The sequence below is a fragment of the Tamandua tetradactyla genome, chromosome 6 (assembly GCF_023851605.1).
Source record: "Tamandua tetradactyla isolate mTamTet1 chromosome 6, mTamTet1.pri, whole genome shotgun sequence".
In the NCBI taxonomy this organism is placed as follows: Eukaryota; Metazoa; Chordata; class Mammalia; order Pilosa; family Myrmecophagidae; genus Tamandua; species Tamandua tetradactyla.
Window position 1 is genome coordinate 110570809 of NC_135332.1, and position 9804 is coordinate 110580612.

Genomic DNA, 9804 nt, shown 5'->3' on the forward strand with positions numbered 1-9804 from the left:
CGATGCAAATGTTCTAAGAAATTATGAATATGCAACTATGTGATGATATTAAGAATTACTGATTGTATATGCAGAATGGAATGATATCTTAATGTTTTGTTTGTTGTTAATTTTTTTTAATAAAAAACTGTGGTATATAGATATGGTGGAATATTATGCAATAGTAAGGTGAAATGGGGTCCTGAGGCATATGACAACATGGATGAACCCTGAGAACATAATGCTGTGTGAAATAAGCCAATCACAAAAGAATAGATATGGAATGATTTCATTATGACCGTGGGAAAGGTAAAACTCAGAAGCCTATAATGTAGAATGTAGGAGATCTAGAAATACACAAAAGCTGAAGATGAGTGAATGGTTACTTAATGAAGTTGAAGTAAGGGAATGGACAGATGTGATGGTAGTTCATTAGTAGGGTTATAAGTAATATTGCCATATTGAAGGTGAATATGATTGGTGGAGGGTTGTATAGAGCCATGTATCCCACTGATTAACACCGCAAATATAAATAAGTTGTTGTATGAACTACTTAAATGGTATGAATCTTGTACAAGGAGTCAGTAATAGAGGATTGTAGGGGAAAAGTACTGTTGCATGCTATGGCCTATAGTTAACAGGAAGACATCAACACTACTGCAGCAATACCAAGGATAAATAATAATGTGTGTGTGGGGGGGGTGAGTTAAGGGGAGGTGTAGATTTGCTATTTGGTGAGGGTATGTTTATTATTTTTCTCCTTGGAGAAATGAAAATTGTCTAAAATTGCTGGTGCTTGTAAAGCTTAGTGAGGATACATGTGACATGAGTATCCTCACCTTAGTGAGGATGTGACATGACATCCAGAGGTAAAAATCTTGCTGGCAATGCAGGATATGGATTTATTTTGGACATCAACGATGATGCTGAATGGATGGAGGTGACTGAAGGGCACATTGACTGAGAAGCAGAAAGGTGAACTGGTGTTTACAAATGATGGAATATTGTGAGATTATAGAAAGGAACAAAGTTGTTAGGCATGCAAAGAAATGAATGAACATTATTTTATGCAAAATGAGCCAGAAACAAAGGAACAAATATTGTACAGTCTCTTTTAGGAAATTTACTTGTGACAAAATTGGGGCCTAGATTGTAAGCTTTTATAGCAGTCACATATAGAAGGGAGCTGTAATTGTTATTTCTAGATTTTCAGATGCTATGCTATAAGTGTATAATCTAGTTATTTTCCTGGAACTTTGAGTAAATGTGTGACACATAAGATACAGAGTTGGAGTTCTGTAGCTCTGAAGGTCAGCATTGCCACATATATAACTGCTAAAGAAACTAGAAGGGAGACTAGGCTTCAATTAGAGATAAGAATGAAGCCGATCTGTTTGGGACTATGGTAAATCACAATACAGTGCAAAGGAAGATATTGTCTGTATTTTAGAGCTTCGCCTGCTCTATGGGACCAAAGGAAGAGATGGTTATTTTGTCCAGAACCTAAATTTTCTAAAGTATGTAATCTAACTCATGCTGCCTGGAAAGCTTATTCAAACAACCCAAGCACATGGAGCCCAGAATGGAAATGAGGGCTTCTAGTTCTGTATGCTTTGATGTACTACCTGGGATACATCCCAGAGTTTACTGAGCAGATAATTGTAGTATTGGAAAAATCCCTTGAGTGGCTGGAGAGGAGATATGAAACCATTGAGCTTTCCCATCTGGGAAACCCCTGATAGTCTCTCAAGCATTGAGGGCTCCCAGGTTAATAGGCCAAGACCTTAATATTGAGGCTACTTTTGTGTAACTTATTTCTGTAGTGGAAAAGCTAGGCCTAAGTTTTACTTCCAGAAAATCGTTTTTGTTGCTCAGATATGGCCTCTCTCTGAGCCCAACTCTGCAAAGAAGATCACTACCCACGCCCCCAGCCCCGACGTGTGACATGACATCCAGAGGTAAAAATCTTGCTGGCAGTGCAGGATATGACTCCCAGGGATAAGTGTGGCCCTGGCACCATGGTATTGCCAACACCTTCCTGACCAAAAGGAGCAGAAGAAATATAACAAGGTAAGGTATAAGTGGCTCATAGAGTTCAAATGGAGTTAAGAGGCTATTCTGGAAGCTACATTTCCACAAGCTTCAGCTAGATATTGCTCACTGCCATGGTTTGCCAAATTCCAACCAACAAAATTCCTGTTAACCCTGAAGGGCAGAATACTGGTTGCCAGGAGCAAGACCGGGTGTGTGGAACAGGGTGTTAATGCTTAATTGGAACAGAGTTTCTGTGTGGGTTGATGGAAAGGTTTTATTAATGGATGGTGGTGATAGTAGCATAGCATTATTTATTTAATTAACACTACTGAATTGTATGCTTGAAAGTGGTTAAAATGGAAATTTTATGTTGTATATATGTTACCAGAATAAAAATTTTTAAAACAATCCATAGAACCGTAAAAGACAGAGTGAACCCTAATGTAAACTATGGACTAGAGTTAACAATATCATTATTATATTATAATAATATTATAATATTGGTTCAATGATTATAACAAAAATACAACACTAATGCAAAATATTAATAATAGGGAAAACAGTGTGTGTTCTGCACTCTCCGAATGATTTTTCTGTAAATCTACAACTGTTCTAAGTTTAAAAAAAGATGAGGCACTTTCACACAACTAAAAAAAAATTCTTTCATGAATAATATACAAGTACAATAAAATTAAGATTTAATTTTTTCTTCTGAATCAATTTTTTATTGAGGTGAAATCATATAACATAAAATTAATCAATTTAAAGTGATCAGTTAGGTGGCATTTGGTACTTTCACAATGTTGGGCAACCACCATCTCTCCTAGTTCTAAAATATTTTCATCCCTCCACAATTAAAATCTCATACCCATTATGCAGTTACTTCTCATTTCTCCCTCCCCTCAACCTGGAAACCACCAACTCATTCTGTCTCTATGGACTTACGTATTCTGGATATTTCATATAAATGGATTCATATAGTTTGTGACCTTTTGTGTCTGACTTCTTTCACTTGACATAATGTTTTCGAGGTTAATTCACTTGTAACAGCAGTTCATTCCTTTCTATGGCTGAATAGTATTCTATTATATTTATATACCACATTTGTTTATACATTTACTGTTGGTAGACATTTGAGTTTTGTGCTGTTTTGAATCTATTGTGTACCCGAGAAAAGCCATGTTTTAATCCTGACCCAATCTTGTGGGACAGCTGTTTCTTTTAATTCTGATTCAGTACTGTAGTTTGGAAACTTTTGATTAGAGTATCTCTAAGGAGATGGGACACACCCAATTGTGGGTGTGGCCTTTTGATTAGATGGGGATATTACTTTACCCATTCCAGGTGGGTTTTGATTAGTTTACTAGAGTCTTTAAAAGGGGAAACATTTTGGAGAAACCTCAGAAATGACAGAGCTGAGAGAGCCACAAGCCAGTGATCTTTGGAGATGCAGAAGGAGAACACCTCCAGGGAAGCCTTATGAAATAAGAAGCCAGGAGAGAAAGCTAGCAGATGTGCCTTTCCAGCTGACAGAGGTGTTCTGGACCCATGGGCCTTTCCTGAACCCAATCTTTCCCTGGATGCCTTAGTTTGGACATGTCCAAGTCTTTAGAGCTGTAAACTTGCAATTTAATAATCCCTTTTTAAAAGCCATTCCATTTCTGGTATATTGCATTCTGGCAGCTTTTACAAACTAAAACAGGTTGTTTCCCCCTTTTGTCTATTTATTGTGAATAGGGTTATGGACATTCATGTACAACTATTTGTTTGAATACTTGTTTTCAGTTCTTTCGGGTATATACCTAGGAGTATGTCTCACATTCTTGAATTGCTGAATCATTTCCTTTCTTTGGTCTCAGCTTCAATATCAATTTCCCAGTGAAGCCACATTTGCCCAACTTATCTAAAGCGGGCTGTTCTAGTTTGCTAGCTGCCAGAATGCAATATACCAGAAACGGAATGGCTTTTTAAAAAGGAGGATTTAATGAGTTGCTAGTTTACAGTCCTAAGGCCAAGGAAATGTCCCAGTTAAAGCAAGTCTATAGAAATGTCCAATCTAAGGCATCCAGGGAAAGACACCTTGGTTCAAGAAGGCCGATGAAGTTCAGGGTTTCTCTCTCAAGTGAGAAGGCACATGGCGAACACAGTCAGGGCTTCTCTCTCAGCTGGAAGGGCACATGGCGAATACGGCGTCATCTGCTAGCTTTCTCTCCTGACTTCCGGTTTCATGAAGCTCCCCGGGAGGTGTTTTCCTTCTTCATCTCCAAAGGTCACTGGCTGGTGGACTCTCTGCTTCATGGTGCTGCAGCATTCTCTGCTCTCTCTGAATCTCTCATTCTCCAAAATATTTCCTCTTTTATAGGACTCCAATAAACCAATCAAGACCCACCCAAATGGGTGGAGACATGTCATCCTTTAATCCAGTTTAACAACCACTCTTAACTAAATGACATCATCCAGGGAGATGATCTGATTACAGTTTCAAACATACAGTATTGAATAGAGATTATTCTACCTTTATGAAATGGGATTTATATTAAAACATGGCTTTTCTTAGTGGGCATACTTCCTTTCAAATCAGCACATGGGCCCACTCAAACACAGCTCCTAGTTTATTTCCTTCATAGCACTTACCATAATCTCAATTCTTTTGTTGTTGTTTTACTTAAATATTTGTGCCCTCTCACTAGAATATAAATTCTGTGGCAGGGAAAGAGCCTGTCTGTTTTGTTCACCTTTTTATCCCCAACCACCTTTAATATAGTTCTTGGTATTTAATACATATCTATCAATCCCAGAGTTTGTCATGGGCTACCATACCATCATCTCAGATCTTTCCTTCTAGCTGCTCCAGGGTATGGAAGGCTAGAAGGATAAATACTCCTTCATCACAATTGACTTTTTTTTCTTTTTTGTGAAAAATAACATAAATACAAAAAAGCAATAAATTTAAAAGCACAGCACAACAATTAGTTGTAGAACAGATTTCAGAGTTTGGTCTGGGTTACAGTTCCACAATTTCAGTTTTTTACTTCTAGCTGCTCTAAGATACTGGAGATTAAAAGAAATATCAATTTAATGATTCAGCAGTCATATTTGTTTGTAAACCCTACCTTCTCTGTAAACTCCATGGCTTGGTTTGAAAGGATTTTTGTACTCTAGAAAAACCATGTTTTAATCTGAATCAATCTCGGGGGAGCAACAGTTTCTTCTAATACCTATTCAGTACTATAGGTGATTAAGTTATCTCCACCAAGATATGACTCAGTCAATTGGAGTATTAAACTTGATTAGATGGAGATATGTCTCCACCCATTCTGCATGGGTTCTTGATTAGTTTACTGGAATCCTATAAAAGGTGAAGTATTTTGGAAGAGCTTCAGAATGTTGCCTTTTGAGAACGACAAGAAAGCCACAGCAGAGGGTGAGCAGAGCCACGAGGCTGAGAGAACCAGAGTCCACCAGCCAGAGACCTTTGGAGATTCTGAGAGAGCAGAGAATGCTGCTCTCTGAACACAGAACCACAAAGCAGAGAATCCACCAGCCAGTGATTTTTGGAGATGATGAAGGAAAACACCTCCTAGGAGCTTCATGAAACAAGAGGCTTGGAGGGAAAGCCAGCAGATGCTGCCATGTTCGCCATGTGCCGTTCCAGCTGAGAGAAATGCTGAATGTAATCGGTGTTCTTGAACCAAGGTATCTTTACCTGGATGCCTTAGATTGGACAATTCTATAGACTTGTTTTAATTTGGACAATTTCACAGTCTTAGAACTGTAAACTAGCAACTTATTAAATTCCTCCTTTTAAAAGCCATTTTGTTTCTGGTATGTTGTATTCCGGCAGCTAGCAAACCAGAACACTCCACCATCCCATCACCTTTGACATTTCTCTTCTACTCTTTAGGGGTATTTGGGCTATGGCCATTCTAACTTTTTCATATTGGAAGGGGCTGTCAATAATATGGAGTAGGGAGATGGACTTATCTAATGTTCTGGAGAGGCTGGGCCCTCTAGGTTTCAGGACTTATCTGGTCCAGGGACCCATCTGGAGGTTGTAGGTTCCTGGAAAGTTACTCTAGTGCATGGAACCTTTGTAGAATCTTATATATTGCCCTAGGTGTTCTTTAGGATTGGCTGGAATGGTCCTGGTTGGGGTTTGGCAGGTTATGATAGGTAGCAATGTCTAACTGAAGCTTGCATAAGAATGACCTCCAGAGTAGCCTCTCGACTCTTCTTGAACTCTTTCAGCCACTGATAATTTATTAGTTACACTTCTTTTCTGCTGCCAAGGAAATTTTCACCCCTGGCTGTCATATCCCACATAGGGGTCAGGACAATGATTTCACTTACAGAGTTGGGCTTAGAAAGAATGAAGCCATTTCTGAGCAACAAAAGAGGTCCTCCAGAAGTAACTCTCAGGCATACCTGTAGTAGGCTGAGCTTCTCAGCAACATACATAAGCTTCACAGGAGTAAGCCTCAAGATCAAGGGCTTGGCTTAATTGATTTGGGTGTCCCTAATGTTTGACACAGTATCAGGGGATTCCCTGATGGTAAAGTTTAATAGTTTCATATTTTTTCTTCCATCTCTCAAGGGACTTTGCCAATACTGTTTTGTTTTTTTTTCCACATGGGTGGGCACTGGGAATTGAATCCATGTCTCTAGCATGGTGTCTGCCAATACTTTTTTTTTTTTTAACGGAAAGAAAAAAGAAATTAACACAACATTTAGAAATCATACCATTCTACATATGCACTCAGTTGATTATCTGCTTAATATATTCTAGGATGTATCCAGGCATTACATTAAGCTATACAGGAATAAAGGCCCTCATTTTTATTCTGTGTTTCAGTTGTTCAAATGAGTATCCAGATAGGTTGAGCTAGGTTATGATGCACTACAGAAAATTCAGGTTCTGAACAAAATAAACCTTTCTTTGGTCTCAAAGAGTAGGTATGGTTCTAAAATATAGACAATGTCTTCCTTACCCCTGTGTTCTGAATTATCTTAATCCTGACCTGATTGGCTTCATTCTTATCTCTAAATGCAGGTTATAGATGTATAAAACATCTTCTCAAAATCTAGAAATAATAATTACCACTCCGGACTAAATGTATCTGCTATAAGAGTTTACAATCTAGGCCCCTGTTTTCTTATAAGCATTTTCTAAAGGAGATCATGCAATAATTGTTTGTTCGTTTCTGGCTTATTTTGCCTCACCAAATGTCCCACAGGTTCATTCACTTTATTGCATGCCTCACGACTTCGTTCCTTTTTGTAGCAGCATGATATTCGATTATATGCATACACCATCGTTCGCCAGTCTACTTCTCAGTTGGTGCATTCTTCAGCCACCTGCATTCATTAGGCATCATGTATAAAGCCCAAAATCCACAGTCCATTAACTCTCAATTTTAGATAATTTCATTGTTCCCAAGAACAATTTGTTTCCCAAGAAAAGATAACCAATAAATATACCCTCACTAAATAGGAACTCTAAACCTCCCCTTAACTCTTGTCTCTTCCCTCATTATTTACGCCTGTTATTGCTGTGGTACTGCTGATGTTTTCCTGTTAAACATAGCCCATAGTATGCAATAGCACTGCTGATGTTTTCCTGTTAAACATAGCCCATAGTATGCAATAGCACTCTGAAGCATACTATGGGCTGGACTTAAGCACTCTTTGTACACAAATCATACCTTTGAAGTAGTTCTTGCAAAAACTTATTTATATTTCTAGTGTTAATTACTGGAACACATAGGTCTATATAAATAACCCCTTTCCATCATGTTCACCTTTAATATGGTAATATAACGTGTAGACCCATACATAGATTTTTTTTTCAATATGCACTCAATTTATTAGTTCCTAGATTCCTCGTAAATAAAGTATCTTTAAATATTCAGCTAATATATGGAGGCAATCATCCAAGCAAGAGAAACATATTTCCATACATAGATTTTTATAATAAAATAAAATTAAAAGGAATTATTCAAGCAGTACATTTTACTTCAGGCTACAAAAGTAGACCATTTCTATGATTTGCCCTAGCTGCCCGCCTCTCTCCTTTGCCCCTGACTGGAATTATGAAAAATGGTCCACTCTCTTTAGTAATGAGCACGTACCTGTGGCTTTCTCTAGTATTGAGTACACACCTGCAGGTTGCTGGGCTCCAAGTTGCTTAACTGAGGAAATGCTAATAGTTGCAAATGGAACTGAAACCTCTTCAAGGGAGAATCTATAGTCTGCATTTACTCATGTAAATCTCATTAGTAAATTAATACATTTGGCCACCAGTCCATTTTCATGAAAGTGAATGATTTGGAGACCCTCCTAGGACTGCTAGATGTCTGCAGCAGAAAGTCTGATTGGAACTGGAAGGAAGTTGGCTGTCATAACCATCACCTTGTACTTTCCCTTGCTTAACAGTAAGCATGTTAAAATAGAGTTAACGCAAGAGACATAAAAATGACCTTAGTCATAAATGTGTGACTTTTAGCTATAAGATCCTTTTACCTCAGGCAAAATTGTTTTTAAACATAATACTGACATTGAGATAATCATAGCATTTATGCCTCTTGTCAAGGTTAAAGTTCCAAATTGTGATAAATACATTAAATTGTCAGAAAATAGGGCACTGATCTGAATGAAAGTTGATTCTCAAACACTTGAAGTACATGAACTTTACTGAGATAATTTTGGTGAAAATTCTCTAAATTACTTATGATTTCTGACCGGAGCCAAAATAATGAGTTAGCCACAGTGGGTTTAACTGACAATGTGAGACACTTGGGTTTTCCTTTTCTGTTAAAAAATTTAACTTTTGGGTGGGCCACGGTGGCTCAGCAGGCAGAGTTCTTGCCTGCCATGCCAGAGACCCAGGTTTGATTCCCAGTGTCTGCCCATGCAAAAAAAAAAAATTTAACTTTTATGTGAAGACTATTAGTTTTTACAAATAATTACTTAAATCCTATGACAAATTTTGAGTGAGATGGAATGTTATAAAATTTTTCAAGCTGGCCAATGGGATCTAAGGGAAAGTCTGCTAGGGCACTTTAGGGAAAGATTTCTTCTCTGATGAAAAGAGACACATAGCAAGAAACAGTTCTTCTTCCCCTATCCATTATTACCTGTGCAATAACGGCTGGCATGCTTCAGCCATCTTGTCCAATGAGGGGAGCTTGCCTGCAGGTGGTAAAATGGAAAGAGAGAAGGACCCCAGCAACCAAATGACAACCAGTGGTCATCAAATTAACTAGTCAGGGAACATGCCAGATGAGGCTTTTTTAATGTGGAATAACACACTTTTCTTATTGTATCAAAAAATTATTCAAGAACGATTACATAAAAGAATGATATAGTCCATATTTTAAAACTTCAACTTCTGTGTGAGACCAAAAGGAGAGATGTTTAGTTGGTGTGAAATTTATATATTGGGTAGCAAACTACCTAATTTAACTTGTATGGTCGGTTTATTCGAATATGTGGAATCTTGAATAAGGTGTGAGATCTTGTTGGTGAGATGCTCTGATATATCCTAGAGTAATTTGGGCAATGAATAAAGAAGTACTAAGTCCCCTTGGGGGACTCGGGAGAAAGAAGGAACTATTCAGCTTCTCCATTTGGAGAATTTCCAATATTCTTGCAAGCAGTGGGGACAAACAAATTAATAGACTGAGCCCTCGATCTTGGGGTTTGTCCCTATAAAACTTATTCCTGCACAGGACAGGCTAAGCCTGCTGATAATTATGCCTAAGAGTCACCCCCAGAGAGCCTCTTTTCTTGCTC